This window comes from Lolium perenne, chromosome 5, assembly GCF_019359855.2.
Source record: "Lolium perenne isolate Kyuss_39 chromosome 5, Kyuss_2.0, whole genome shotgun sequence".
NCBI lineage: Eukaryota > Viridiplantae > Streptophyta > Magnoliopsida > Poales > Poaceae > Lolium > Lolium perenne.
In genome coordinates this window covers 192,063,398-192,079,768 of record NC_067248.2, presented here as the reverse complement: position 1 = coordinate 192,079,768, position 16,371 = coordinate 192,063,398, and the positions used below count along the sequence as shown (strand labels likewise).

Genomic DNA, 16,371 nt, shown 5'->3' with positions numbered 1-16,371 from the left:
ATCTTGCGGCTGAGCACTGAGAAGCAGTCGTGTGCTGGAGACGTGCTAGGAGCGGAGGGATTTAAGGTCTCTCGGGGCATGCATGGAATTTGTTCGGACATGGATAGTGGGGAGAATAAAAATAGTGCGAGGGAAAACGTTGCGATCTAACTGCAGCTAACCATTAAAGTGGATAATCTGAGATTGACGGGTTTGAGGGATCGGTTACAAATCAATTAAGAGGTAGAAAAGCTGAACGTGTGGAGTTACTGCATCGGTGCCAGATTTGGTATTTTGGGGTGACGTGGCTGCATAGAATTGCAGGAAAATCTACTAGTGGGGGCTAGCTATTTAGAGATAGAAGATAATAAAGTTTTCATCATAAGAAAACAACCCAAAAGAGAAGTCTCTCTACACAGAAGTTTCTTTCTTACACTCATCCACTATGACAAAGTTTGGACTTTGCACCTTCTGCTGCTACAGCTTGCGTGGAATCCGAACTTGAGAATAATGTGCCTGTATTTTCTTGTGCAGCTCCTTGAAAGATTCCGGTATGAAGTGGAACTCGTGAAACATAAGTCCCCATGCCCACTCTAAATGATGGCAATACGTGAGAAGATGACCAGCAATGGTGAAGGGTCGCACGGATGGACGTATCATCTCCTCCTCCATGTCGTGTATCTGGCACATCGCAGATAGATCCTCGGACAAACCACTTGCGAGAGACTGCATCACAACAGGCTTGCGTGGCATAGTGAAATAAACCGAGTCGCCGCAGATGGACGGCAGGTTCATGGTCGGGACACACAGGCACCGGTCGGTGTGGAGGAACAGAGCCTGGTCACCGAGGCTGCGAATTGGCAACATCTTCTGGCCGTGGATGTCCACTTCGAAGATCTTGAAGGCGCAATTCGGCCATGCCCTGGCGTCACCAGCCTCCGTAGTTCCATGTTGCACCACGAGCATCATACGCCCGGCGAACTCCACGAGGTACTCGCACCATATCTTCTTGTTGGCCAATGAGTCTGCAGCGTAAGCGAGGGAGAACTTGCATGGAGGGTAGACCATCACTATCTGCTTCATCGACCTCACGGTGGCGAAGAGCATGCCTTGGAAGGGCAAGATGTTCCGAATCTCCAGGCCATGGCGGATGAACTTCCACGCCTCGCGGCCTGGCTGCGCCCACAGCGCCACGGGTTTCCAGGGGAAATGGGCAACCACAGAGAAGAAGGGGAACGAGGGTGAAGAGCAGACGAAGGCGCTCATGTGGAGCAGAGATCCCCGGTCCTTGATCACCTTGTGGAAGGCGGGCGCGAGGGGCGGGAGGTCAGCCATGGCGCGAGTGAAGGGGTGGACGATGCGGACGGTCGTCTTGCGGTTGTGTAGAAGGATGAGTAGGCCGTCGGTGAAGCCGATGACCCTGTGGGCCCGGAGCTCGGGGAGGCGGACGCGCAGGCGGCGCACCGTGCGCGTGTTGAAGAAGGTGATCTCGCAGCAGGAGGCGGCGTCCAGGGGCGCCGCGTCGCCGTCGCAGAGCGCGACCCAGCCGCGCGGGCGGAGGAACGGTTTGCTCAGGGCGGAGACAGGGTCCGGACTGGACGTGCTGGCGCGCCAGCCGGAGCAGACGGCGCGGAACGTGAGGTAGTCCACCACGTCCTCGGCCAGCAGCCGCCAGCCGACGAGGCGGACCATATCAGGAGTGAGAGATGCCCAGCCGCTTTCCTGCTGTGCCGGAGCGGGGGTTCGCCGACGCTTGCAGACGGTGAGTGAGCGAACGGGTGCACCTTTGCGCTTCCGCCCCGCCGTTCCGGCCGAGGTGGCCGGAGACATCGCCGGGAGATCGGAAAAGTAGGCAGACGCGCCTTTCTTCCAATCCCAGAGGGATCTGTCGAATGATTGTTCAGAATCTGCTGATCCAACCAACGAAAATAACAAATCTGAAGACCCTCACTCGCGGGAGTCGGGAGGAATCGGAGCGATTCAAGCTGTAGAATATTTGTTTCTCTTTCTTTGGGGTGTGTAGCCGAACGGGGCTGCGGGGCTCGTTTCATATGACGGTGGCCTGTTTTTATCCCCTATATTTTTTGAAAATATATACGGGGTCTGTTATAGTTCTTTTTAGAAACAAAATTTGGATTTTTTTTTTTTTGAGAAACCAAATTCGGACTGGCACGGCCTTGTGGCTAACCGTTGGAACCCCGAGCTCGAGCCTTGTGTAACCCGAAACGGAGGTCCTCTAGGAGAAAGGAAAACCAAATGACACGGAGCCGACTACATGCTGAAGCCAATATGTCCTTCGGCGATACAGCTCCCAAGAGACCAGAATATTTGCAACAACCAGTAAGAGAACCACAATCATCCTTTAAACTTTAAATAAACTCTAAGTAATATTCAAAAATACGTTTGTTCTGTTTGACCCAAAGCTTGGCTTTTGTGTGACCAAGTGGCGGAGCTTGACGGAGATTGTTAAGGGGTCAAAGAATACCAATTATAGTTTAAATCCTGAGTAATATTTAAAATTTAACATAAATATCTCTAAGGAATTCTCTGAATGACCTTTTGGTACCGTGTCGCCCAGGGCCTCTAAAATATATGGACCAGCCCTATTCCAGTTATCACAAAATTCACAATGCATAACAAGGAGAATACGCTAACATGTTACATTCTTGTATCAGTAAATACATGACGACCTCATGCTTATTCTCCCTCATCCTAATCATTCTCCTAGTTGCCGCCTCTAATATGTAACAGCGGAGATGGATCTCAATAGCTGCAACCGTCTACCAGTGCAGGCCCAACAACAAATGAACGATCAAGCCAAGCACGATCACCACTTTGAGTGATGCACTTTGAGTGATGCTCAAAGTGGTCACCACAGTTGGGTCGGTCGTTGCTCCCGCATTGCCCACATGTTCATCCGGTGTTTCACAGCCCGCTGCAGCTGTTGTTGCACAAAGGTAATTTGTTTGGGGATCTAGAGGAAGGTACTCCTTGATGGATGAAACCCAAATTGATGACCCTTTCTCAAGTTTTCGACGAGGAAAATGCTCTCCTTACTGCTCCTTATACCGAGGAGGAAGTAAATAAGGTGATTTTTCAGATGGAACACAATGAAGCGGCAGGCCCGAATGGTTTTCTAGCAGGGTGGAAGAATTATGACTCTGGAAGTTCTTTCTCAGGATTGTGGAAGCGAATATAAGCAAGACAGATGTGTCAAAATATTTTGAACCAATTTGTTGTGATGTAGCTCCGGAGATTAAAAAAATATTCAAAATGATGTGTGAATTTGAATAACCTGCGTGGACTGATACAAAATTATATGAGCAAGAACAATTGCGAGGGGCATACCTATGAATATCTCTTAGCAAAGAAAAAAACACCAAAATATTTGCATACGTACCAACGGTGTCCTATTGATTCTCAATAGTAAAGATTGATGCAAACCAAAATTCCAAAGTATTTTTTGTAATCCCTTTTTCAGTTATACGTTTGTACATGTTTTTGCAGTTCATACCGTGGAAAACAAATTTATACCTAGAATTTGTGTACTTCAGAAAAAATATAAACAAACAGAAAAACATGAGTGGGACCGCCCCAAAACAATTGCGAGGGGTGCACCATGACATGGGGGGTCACTCGTTCGATTGCTTTGCGGGAGTGCACCCTTCTCCTAATCGTACCTGATTTCGTGACAATGACATGAACATGTTGAATATTTGTGCATTGTTGAACATATTGATGATAGTCGCCCGCTTTTTTTTTTTTATCAAATCATGGTTGACATTTGTTTTTTATATATATACCCATTACATTTCTTCTTCCTCCACCCAACACCAAACACTAACCCCGAGCATAACCTTATGTTGTTACAATCTCCATGACTCCACCTTGATGTTCACTAACGACTGAGGGTTGATGCCCATGTTAAAAAAAGCCATATTGTTATATCACAAACACAATACGGGCTAACAATTAGTGAGAACTTATAGTAGCCACCGCAAACGTACAATCTCACGAGGTGGCCGCAAACCAAGAGATAGCCGGGCCATGGATACGGCGAGAGCTTCATTAAGCATTGGTCCATGGTCCATGGCCATGTAGGGAGCCGCATCGGTACACCATCTTTGGTGGGCGGAATGCTGACGCGTAGGTCCAGTGGAAAATGATGATCCAAGATCGAGCAGCAATAATGGTTAAGGACACCTTTTGAATATGTGTGAATATCATTGCTTCATAGTATAGATGTATATATGAGTTTTGGACTCTTAATCTGGCCTCAGTTCTTCTAATTAGTTTTAACTGTTCATATTTTCACACTTGTACGTTAGACCCATAGCTAGTACTGTGCTAAGTTCATCTCAAGAAAAAAAAATACCGTGCTAAGTTGCAGGAGATGGTTCGCTCGGCTTCTTCTTCTTCTTCTTCGGCACACCAGTTGTACTGGTTGTAATACGCAGCTGCTTATCTTGCATCCTTATTTTCGCGTTGAGGGGATGGTCATCAGGTATCTGATACTCATCAAACATGAGCCCTCTCGCCCTACAATAAATAAGAGCACACAAAATAGATCAGGGTGTGCGTCTGAAAAACTAGGCTCAATCTTGAATCCGTGATCTCATCTATTACTACCTCCGATCTAAAATACTTTAATTGATTCAGATTTAGTACAATTTTGTACTAAATCTGAGTCAATTAAAAAGGACCGGAGGAAGTATATAAGAGTTTTTAGAAATCTAATTTAGCTTTCTAAAAACGGAGGTAGTACCACAATCCGTATGCTTACCATTGAACATGATTGCAGTATGTGACGAGATGCTCGACAATGGTGAAGGGTCCCACGGAACCCAATGCCGCGACGGGGAAGGGCACGACGTGGGTAGAGCCGCCGCCCAGAGAGAAGCACTCGATACCGTACTGAGAGAAGCAGTAGATAGAGTTCCCTATGATGTAGGGCAGATCCCTGACGGAGACGGACAGGCACCTGTCCCTGCCAAGGATGAGCGCGCGGTGGCCAATGCTGCTCACCGGCTCCAGCCGGCGGCGGTCGAGGTCCACCTCGAAGACCTTCATGGCCGCCCTGGTGATTGTGACACGGTGCCGGACGGCGAGCAGCATGCGGCCGCCGGACTCGACGAGGAAGTAGCGGCACAACGCCGGTTCACCGAGCGCGTCTGGGATAGGGGTGTCCACCGCGAAGGTATTCTTGTTGGTCCGAGGGTAGACCTGGAGGATATTGGTGGAGGTAATGGTGGTGGCGTAGAGGCGGCCGCGGAAGGCGAGTACGCTCTGGATGTCGAGGTCGAGGGTGACGGCGTCCCAGGCGGCGTCGCCCGGCTTGGCAAAGAGGAACCACGGGCCCGGGAACCAGGCCACAACGGCGTCGATGGTGGAGGTGGTCGCGGAGGTGGGGGTGGTGAGAACGGCAGCGTTCATGCGGAGGAGTGAGTAGCGGTCGGTGCCGAGGACGCGCAAAGTGGGGGCGATGCTGGGGAGCTCGAGGAGGATGGCGCGGTTGAAGAAGGGGTGGAGGACGCGGACGGTGTTGTAGCGCTTGTGGAGGAGGACGAGGAGGCCGGAGCTGATGGCGACGACCCTGTATCCGGCGAGGTCACGGATGCGGACGCGGAGGCGGCGGCCGGTGGCGGGCTTGAAGAAGGCGACCTGGCGGGCGTCGTCCGGGCGCACGGCGTCGCCGTCGCAGAGCGCGACCCAGCCGCGCGCGGGGAGGTAGTGGTGGCCGCCCAGGAGTGGGGAGTCCGTGCTGGCGCGCCAGTCGGAGCAGGCGGCGCGGAGGCTGATGTAGTCCACCACGTCGCCGGCGATCAGCACCCGATCGGCCACGAGGCGGACTATGTCGCCGGGGAGCGACGCCCAGCCTCCGACCTCCTCGGCGGCAATCCTCCGGCGCTTGCGACCCTGGCGTGATCGGACTGATCTACGCCTTGCTGATGTCGTCCCCGCCGTGCTCGTCGTCGTCATCATCGCCATGGCCGCCGCGGCTTGGGCAATCGGAGGAGCCTCCGCGGCTTGGGCAATCGGAGGAGCCGCCGCGGGAGCACAGGGCGGTGGTGGGTTGTTCTCCGTCTCCATCATACGATCTGCGACTACGTCCAACTGAATTCTAAGTACCCAAACGAAGTCTCGCTAGTCTACCCCTCCCGGTATACGCAAACGAGACGATCCGTTTTTTGTTTTTTGGATTCTGCCGTGCGATCCTGTGCCTTAATAGCCGGGTGCAGGTAAATTAAGGGTTTTTCAAAAACATTGAAATAAAAGGACTTTTCATTTAACAACTTCTTATATATCCTAGGTACGATGCATGCTAAGAAATAACTTTTTCGACAAGGAGAATATATATATATATTAATATCGCCAAGAAAATTAGTATTTCATATTTGGGAATAGTTTAAGTAATTCAATTGCTTGAATTTTTTGGGGAATGATTGAGAGGTATTTGGCAGCTCTCAAAGATATTTGAGATAGAGATTTAGCTATTTGATGCCTCACATAGCAACATGTGGTATTCAAGTAATATTTTGGTTCAAAATGATTATTTTGAACTTCAACAAGTCAATGTACTTGGATACATAACTCATATGATTTTCAAGAGATTTACATCCCTCTATTTGGAATAAGTTTTAGGAATTACTTTCCAAATAGGAAAGAATTCTGGATAGAAGGAAAATATATTTGATAATCCTCTAAAATGAATTCCTGGTTCAAAAATGTATATGATGTAGGGGGAACCCACTAGATCCTCCTAGAGTGCTGCCCGATCTTTCACAGCGAGAACCTGGGGTAGAGAATCCTCCCAATAACGCGATGAGCGCAGCCTGAAGAAGAGGGAACGAATCCAGCAAGCAACGGATCGATGAACGATACGCCTCAAACCTTGAGCTAGACAATCCTTGATGAACACAAGAACCTTCGCAGCGGATATAATAGATAAACGACAACGCCGTACCTCCGGAGGGATGATACACGTGAACACACGCAATGGGGAAAACCCTAATCTTTTGTCTAAACTTGTCTATCTAAACCCTAGCCGCACCTCCACCTTATATGAGGGGTGGGGTGGCCGGCCAGCCCTTATTGGGCCTAACCTAATTCGACTTGGACAGGCCCAAGTCAAATAGACACAACTTAAAACCCTAATTTGACCCACCACATGACCTGGCTATATTATTATTTCCTAATAATAAGACTATGATAAAATATTGGTACAACCTTAACCTTAGACTTAATCATCATATCAATGACTGTCCTAGCGTACCAGGCCTGGATATCCATATCAGTATATTTGAACCTTATAGAATTTCTAGAGGTTCTCTATATTTTTCTTTCTTTGGTATGGACAGTTTAGAAAAGATATCTAAACTCATAGCTCACATGAGGTGCAAAATAACTACAACGGTTTTCCTCTTCCGAGAGAAATCTTATATGGATGGCCTTTTTGTTGCAAAGTACTTTATGAGATCTTATATCACTCAAAATTGAGTTTAAGATGCTTATAAAGAATTTTGCGTTATAGACTATAGTGGCTTTGCTATAAGCAGATAAATTGAATGAGGACATTCAAATAGATATAGTGTCCAAATGATTTGGAATGGATCATCTTAACCATAATTAAGGTTTATTAAGAGGCTTTTCCTAGGGTTTAACTATACTCCCGACTAGGCATCTTGTTTAAGCAATTCATCCCTAAATAATCTAAGGCTCTCCTACTCCCTCTTACACCCCTCTGATCCGCTTGGCTATTCCAGTCTCACTCATAATAATTATATCAACTGCTACTAATCCACTGATCAATCCAATAAACTTGTCACTAAATGGTTTCATTTTCTCTTGCCATTATATCAAGTGTCATCTACTTGATTGATTCATCTGCTAGGATTTTATTTCCTACAGCTCCGGATGAAGTAGAAATTTTCTTGCTCCCAGATGTTGAACTTTCTTGAGTTTAAGAGCGTCACCACTCGCCTTCCTCATACGGCCTCCGGCACTTCCCTTTTATGGCCCATTTGGAGGGGTGCTGACGCGGATGCGAATATAGGGATGTGCCGACAAGCAGCCGTGCACCCCATACACTCCCCTAAATACAATTTTGATATAATTTAAATTTAAAATAACATAGCCAGATGACGTTTCATGCTATAATCGTACAAGTAATTTAACAAGTTGAACATAACAAACAAATAATTTAGTTCAACAATCTATTTCTTCTTCCTGGATGGCCCTTCCGTGGCATCGTCAAGATGACACTTCTTGCTCGTCACCTCTTAAGACGAGCTCGTCGCATTTGACGAGCTTATGCCCCCCCTGTGATGAGTCGTCCTTCGGGTCCTCGTCTTCGTCTGTGTACGCTACCTGCGCCTCCGCCTTCACTCGGGCTTTTGTTGCCGCCTCCTTATGGCATTGTGCGCCTCCTGGTCGTCGGCATTGGCGTCGCTCGGCAGGGAGCTTGAGCTACTGGGTGTTTTGAGCCCTTTCCCACCTAAGGCGCCATCCAGGTGCCTTGCCCTAGTTGTCGTGTCCGATGGCAACAATAGGTTGCTCATGGCGCCGGCCTATCGTCGATGGTAGAGATGATGGTGGTGGTTGGCGGGAGATTGCCGGCACATATGGTGCGTACGACTTATTATATATCGACGTGGCCGGTAGCCAAGAATGCGCCGCAAAAATCAAGGAGAGCGGCGGTTGCTCTTCCGATCGCCGCGGTTGCCATTTCAGGGATGTTCTTCCGCGGTAGTCGAAGCTTTGGGATGTCCGACAAGCCTGGCAGTGATGTTAATTAGGCCATCCGGTGCCCCCGCTAGCCTCCTGTGGATTGGTTTCGGTCTAGGAGCGCCAGATAACTCAGCGAGCCACGCCAACGGGAAAACATATATAAGAGCGCTAGGTAGGCGCGTTTTTTTTTCGTCGGCACCCCATGCAGCTATTAGGGGCCTTTGGGACCCCGAGGGGAGATGCTCTAAGAGCATCTCCTGTCGCATCCCCCAAATCATCCCCTAAAGGGATTTGAGGCGCGCCGGACAAAAAAATGTTCCCAGCCGCGCCCCCCAAAGCCTCTTTTTGTCCGACGCGGCCCGATACGGTGTCTGGCACCCCGAGCCTGTCCCCGCTACACAGGGGATGCTATGGGCACGCCAGACACAACGAAAAGCGAGGCGAGGCGTGACGGGACCGACGCGTCACCGGCACATTCAAGTTTGGACCTAACCGTCGCCTACCTCGCGACGGAAGCTATTGGCGCGCAGTGACACACGACCGAAGCGTCGCAGCTTTGCCTTAATGGGGACGGAGGGGTAGGCGAGACGTCTCATCGATGTTACGCAGCCTTGACGCGTCGCCGACGTTCGCACGCCACTGATACGTCCAAAACGTATCTACTTTCCCTAACACTTTTGCTATTGTTTTGCCTCTAATTTGTGTATTTTGGATACAACTAACACAGACTAACGCTGTTTTCAGCAGAATTGCCCTGGTGTCTTATTTTTGTGCAGAAAATCAACTTTCAGGAAAATCCCCGGAAATAATTGCAATGGGCCTATTTTTACAGAAGACCCACGGAGCCAGAAGACGAGACGGAGGGGGGCCACGAGGCGCGCACACCACGTGGCGGCGCGATGGGCCCATGGCCGCGCCGCCACATGGGGACGCTGCCTCGGCCAGCCCCAGGTGCTCCCCTCTAAACTACTTAAAGCCCTTGACCTAAAAATGCACGGGGGTTCGACTAATTTTCGAGAAGACATCCAGAACTCCGCCGCCACCGAAAACTTTATTTCGGGATCAGAAACTTCGTTCTGACACCCTGCCGGGACGGGGAATTGGAGGAGATCATCGCCATCATCGCCACCGACGCCTCTCCATCGACCATCCATGTTTCCCCCATCCATGTGTGAGTAAATCCCCGCTGTAGGCTGAAGGGGGATGGTATGGTAGGGATTTGATGAGATTGTTCATGTAATAGCCATAAGATTGTTAGGGCATGGTGCCTAGTATCCGTTGTTGGTACTTTTATGATATTGTTGCAACTTGTTATGCTTAATGCTTGTCACTTAGGGCCCGAGTGCCATGATTTCAGATCTGAACATGTTATTGATTCATGATGATATTCATTTTTTTATGATCTTACCTGCAAGTTGTATACACATATTGCTGTCCGGAACCCGAGGCCCCAAAGTGACAGAAATTGGGATAACCGGAGGGGAAGGCTGTAATATGAGGATCACATGTGTTCACGGAGTGTTAATGCTTTGCTATGGTACTCTATTAAAAGGAGTACCTTAATTACCAGTAGTTTCCCTAGAGGCCCGGCTGCCACCGGCTGGTAGGACAAAAGATGTTGTGCAAGTTTCTCATTGCAAGCACGTACGACTATATACGGAACACATGCCTATGGTTATTTAGTACTTGGATACTGTTTTATTATTATCTGCAAATGCCTTGTCTTGATTATTACATGAGTTATCTTATCCATGCAGCGCCCGTTCATCCATCCCTATGCCTACAGTATTTTAATCCTGTTGTTTACTATAATCACTACTGTTGTCTTTATTACACTGCTGCTTATATTTCACTACTGCTACTGCTATAAAACTGTTGCTACTGATAAACTATTGCGAGCAAGTCTGTTTCCAGGTGCAGCTGAATTGACAACTCCGCTGTTAAGGCTTACAAATATTCTTTGGCTCCCCTTGTGTCGAATCAATAAATTGGGTTTTACTTCCTCGAAGACTGTTGTGATCCCCTATACTTGTGGGTCATCAAGACTATTTTCTGGCGCCGTTGTCGGGGAGCATAGCTTTATTTGCAAGTTCACCTGAATTGATATTGTTCGCCACAAATCCTCCATCATGGGTAAACCTCGCGATGCTAAAGTCGCCATATTACCATCCACTACAAGAAAAGGTACAACTCTGAGTACCTCTGCTCCTCTTCATTCACCATCTGTGATAAGTCAACTTGTTTCACCACCACAAGCTTCACATGTTGGTACTTCTGCTGAATCTGAAAATTGCTTGTATAATTTTGGTGATGCTTCTACTGTGCTTGATGATAATGGTTCATTAGGTCCTTTTCTAGATGCTACAATTGCTAGGTCTAGACAAATTGAAAATACTGAAATTCCTAATGAAAATACTATTACACCTGTTAATTCACCTGAGTCTGTTGAACACTCTAGTGATGATCCTGATGAAGATTATGTGGAACTTGATGATGATTTTATTGATAAATGTAATGCTACTACTGGTGCAAGTAATATTAAAAAGCTTCTTGCACAACATGCTGTTAGATATAAACTGTCTCATGATCCTAAATTTGCCACATCTCCTATAAACATTAAGGATAAGGATTATAATTTTTCTCTTGATTTATCACATATATCTATTGTTGAGAAAACACCTTTTTGTGGTACTGAAAAAGAAAGTGATGTAGAGCACATGAATGAGATTTCTACTTTGAGTAGCTTGTTTTCTGATGATATCAAGAAGCGTACTTATTTTGTTGCTAAAAATTTTCCTTTCTCATTAAAGGATGATGCTAAAACTTGGTATAATAGTTTGCCTCCTGATTCTATTGATAGTCCAAGTGGTTTGCTTGATGTTTTCTTTCGAAAATATTTTCCTGCTAGTGCTCAACATATTGCTTTGTAGAAAATTTATAGTTTTGACCAGGAAGATGGAGAGAAATTTCCTGAAGCTTGGGCAAGGTTTTGCTCTCTTCTTAGAGCTCGGTCTGGACATGATTTGGAAAAGCATGACTTACTTGATATATTTTATAGTGGACTAACCATTGAGTCTAGGGCATACCTGGATAGTTGTGCTGGTTGTGTTTTCAGGAAAAGAACTCCGCATTTAAGTCAAGAATTAATGGCTAGAATAAGCCAAAATCATGATGATTGGACTACACCTGAACCAACCCCAACACCAATATTGAAGAAGAGGGGTATGATTGAATTAAATGATGAAGATATGAGGGAAGCTAAGAAATCTCTTAAAGAGAAAGGTATTAAATCTGAAGATGTGAAGAATTTACCTCCCATAGAAGATTTATGTAAGATAACTCCCCCTTCATCCACAATTGAGGTACATTCTCTTCAATGCTTTGATAAAGGAGACATTCCTTACTCAAAACCTCCTGATCAATGTTTAGATGGATTTGATAATTATGTTGTTAAGCAAGATAACTTTAATATGAGAGTAGAGAATCATTTAATGGAAAATTCTCAAGCTATTAGTAAATTGCATGATATTGTGGAGAGAACCTCCAATGATGTTAAGATGCTTGTTAAACATTTTCATATGGTTCAAACTCAAATTGATCAACTCACTAAAGTGCAAAATGACTTGTTAAAAAATACTTGTAAAGAAAAACATGCTTATGAAGTAACAACTAGAGGTGGTGTTTCTACTCAGAATCCTCTATATCCTGAGGGGCATCCCAAAAGAATTGAACAAGATTCTCAACGAACTAAAGAAACTAGTGCTCCTTCTAAGAAAAAGAAGAAGAAACATAAAACTGTTGTAAAATCTTCTGAACCTATTAATGATCCTAATAGTATTTCTATTTCTGATGCTGAAACTGAAAGTGCTAATGAACATGATAAAGATAATGATAAGAATGATGTTTCTGATAAAGAAGAGGTTGAAGATGAACCTAAAAAGCATGCTAAAAATAAAAAGTACACTAAAGAAGATTTCATTGCTAAGAAACATGGTAATGAAAGAGAACCTTGGGTTCAAAAGCAAATGCCTTTTCCTGTTAAGAAACTAAAATCAAAGGAGGAAGAACACTATAATAAATTTTGTGATTGGATGAAACCTTTGTTCTTGCAAATCCCTTTGACTGATGCTATTAAATTGCCTCCTTATTCAAAGTATATGAAAGATATTGTCTCTAACAAAAGGAAAATTCCTAATGAGGAGATTTCCACTATGCTTGCTAATTACTCTTTCAATGGCAAGATTCCAAAGAAGCTGGGAGACCCAGGTATACCAACTATCCCTTGTTCCATCAACTGGAAGGTGTGATGCGTACAGCAGCAAGTTTCCCTCAGTAAGAAACCAAGGTTTATCGAACCAGTAGGAGTCAAGGATCACGTGAAGGTTGTTGGTGGCGGAGTGTAGTGCGGCGCAACACCGGAGATTCCGGCGCCAACGTGGAACCTGCACAACACAATCAAAATACTTTGCCCCAACGTAACAGTGAGGTTGTCAATCTCACCGGCTTCCTGTAAACAAAGGATTAAATGTATAGTGTGGAAGATGATGTTTGTTTGCGAAGAATAGTAAGAACAAGTATTGCAGTAGATTGTATTTCAGATGTAAAAGAATGGACCGGGGTCCACAGTTCACTAGTGGTGTCTCTCCAATAAGATAAATAGCGTGTTGGGTGAACAAATTACAGTGGCATTACGACAAAGTTGATACTTGTAACTCCAAGAGGGAGTATTTATGCTTGATAGTGGGTTCATGCCTCCATTGAATCTGGGACAGTGACAGAAAGTTCTAAGGTTGTGGATGTGATGTTGCCACTAGGGATAAAACATCAATGCTTTGTCCAAGGATATTTGTGTTGATTACATTACGCACCATGCTTAATGTAATTGTCTGTTGTTTGCAACTTAATACTGGAAGGGGTGCGGATGCTAACCCGAAGGTGGACTTTTTAGGCATAGATGCATGCTGGATAGCGGTCTATGTACTTTGTCGTAATGCCCTGATTAAATCTCATAGTAGTCATCATGATATGTATGTGCATTGTTATGCCCTCTCTATTTGTCAATTGCCCAACTGTAATTTGTTCATCCAACATGCTATTTCTTATTAGAGAGACACCACTAGTGAACTGTGGACCCCGGTCCATTCTTTTACATCTGAAATACAATCTACTGCAATACTTGTTCTCTACTGTTCTTCGCAAACAAACATCATATTCCACACTATACATTTAATCCATTGTTAACAGCAAGCCGGTGAGATTGACAACCTCACTGTTACGTTGGGGCAAAGTATTTTGATTGTGTTGTGCAGGTTCCACGTTGGCGCCGGAATCCCTGGTGTTGCGCCGCACTACACTCCGCCACCAACAACCTTCACGTGATCCTTGACTCCTACTGGTTCGATAACCTTGGTTTCTTACTGAGGGAAAACTTGTTGCTGTACGCATCACACCTTCCTCTTGGGGTTCCCAACGGACGTGTGCTTCACGCGTATCACAGACGCTCCAAGTAAAGCACATAAGATGTGACGGAATAAAAATATAGTTTCACTAGAGGTGACCTGATAAGTTGTCGATGAAGAAGGGGATGCCTTGGGCATACCCAAGCTTAGATGCTTGAGTCTTCTTGAAATATGCAGGGATGAACCACGGGGGCATCCCCAAGCTTAGACTTTTCACTCTTCTTGATCATATTGTATCATCCTCCTCTCTTGACCCTTGAAAATTTCCTCCACACCTAACTCAAAACAAACTCATTAGAGGGTTAGTGCATAATCAAAAATTCACATATTCAGAGGTGACACAATCATTCTTAACACTTCTGGACATTGCTCAAAGCTACTGAAAGTTAATGGAACAAAGAAATCCATTCAACATAGCAAAAGAGGCAATGCGAAATAAAAGGCAGAATCTGTCAAAACGGAACAGTCCGTAAAGACGAATTTTTTAGAGACACTTAACTTGCTCAGATGAAAAAGCTCAAATTTAATGAAAGTTGCGTACATATCTGAGGATCACACATGAAAATTGGCAGATTTTTCTGAGTTACCTACAGAGAGGCCTACCCAAATTCGTGACAGCAAGAAATCTGTTTTTTCGCAGTAATCCAAATCTAGTATCAACCTTACTATCAAAGACTTTACTTGGCACAACAATGCAATAAAATAAATATAAGGAGAGGTTGCTACAGTAGTAACAACTTCCAAGACTCAAATATAAAACAAAAGTGCAGAACTAAAATAATGGGTTGTCTCCCATAAGCGCTTTTCTTTAACGCCTTTCAGCTAGGCGCAGAAAGTGTGAATCAAGTATTATCAAGAGATGAAGCATCAACATCATAATTTGTTCTAATAATAGAATCAAAAGGTAACTTCATTCTATTTCTAGGGAAGTGTTCCATAGCTTTCTTGAGAGGAAATTGATACTTAATATTCCCTTCCTTCATATCAATAATAGCACCAACAGTTCGAAGAAAAGGTCTTCCCAAAATAATGGGACAAGATGCATTGCATTCAATATCCAAGACAACAAAATCAACGGGGACAAGGTTATTGTTAACCGTAATGCGAACATTATCAATCCTCCCCAAAGGTTTGTTTATAGAATTATCAGCAAGATTAACATCCAAATAACAATTTTTCAATGGTGGCAAGTCAAGCATATCATAGAGTTTCTTAGGCATAACAGATATACTTGCACCAAGATCACATAAAGCATTACAATCAAAATCATTAACCTTCATCTTAATGATGGGTTCTGATACGTCTCCAACGTATCTATAATTTCTGATGTTCCATGCTTGTTTTATGACAATATCTACGTGTTTTGTTCACACTTTATATCGTTTTTATGCGTTTTCCGGAACTAACCTATTGACGAGATGCCGAAGTGCCAGTTCCTGTTTTCTGCTGTTTTTTGTTTCAGAAATCCTAGTAAGGAAATATTCTCGGAATTGGACGAAATCAACGCCTAGCATCTTATAATTCCACGAAGCTTCCAGAACACCCGAGAGGGACCAGAGGAGGGCCACAGGGGGCCCACACGTGTGGGCGGCGCGGCCAAGGAGCCAGGTGCACCGCCCTACTGTGTGGTGGCCCTGTAACCCCTCCGACTCCGCCTCTTCGCCTATTTAAAGCTCCCTGACCTAAAACTTCGAGACAAATAAGCTACGGTACGAGAAACCTTCCAGAGCCGCCGCCATCGCGACGCCAAGATCTGGGGGACAGGAGTCTCTGTTCCGGCACGCCGCCGGGACGGGGAAGTGCCCTCGGAAGGCATCTCCATCGACACCACCGCCATCTTCATCAACGCTGCTGTCTCCCATGAGGAGGGAGTAGTTATCCCTCGAGGCTAAGGGCTGTACCGGTAGCTATGTGGTTAATCTCTCTCCTATGTACTTCAATACAATGATCTCATGAGCTGCCTTACATGATTGAGATTCATATGAGCTTTGTATCACTATTAATCTATGTGCTACTCTAGTGATGTTATTAAAGTACTCTATTCCTCCTTCATGATGTAATGGTGACAGTGTGTGCATCATGTAGTACTTGGCGTAGTTTATGATTGTAATCTCTTGTAGATTATGGAGTTAACTATTACTATGATGGTATTGATGTGATCTATTCCTCCTTTCATAGTATGATGGTGACAGTGTGCATGCTATGT

The 16,371-nt window shown here is 45.3% G+C and overlaps 1 pseudogene; it reads right to left on the bottom strand.

The window, feature by feature from the left end:
* Positions 1–1,058: 1,058 nt before the first annotated feature.
* LOC127303941 (uncharacterized) lies at positions 1,059–1,809 on the bottom strand (annotated as a pseudogene).
* Positions 1,810–16,371: the final 14,562 nt, after the last annotated feature.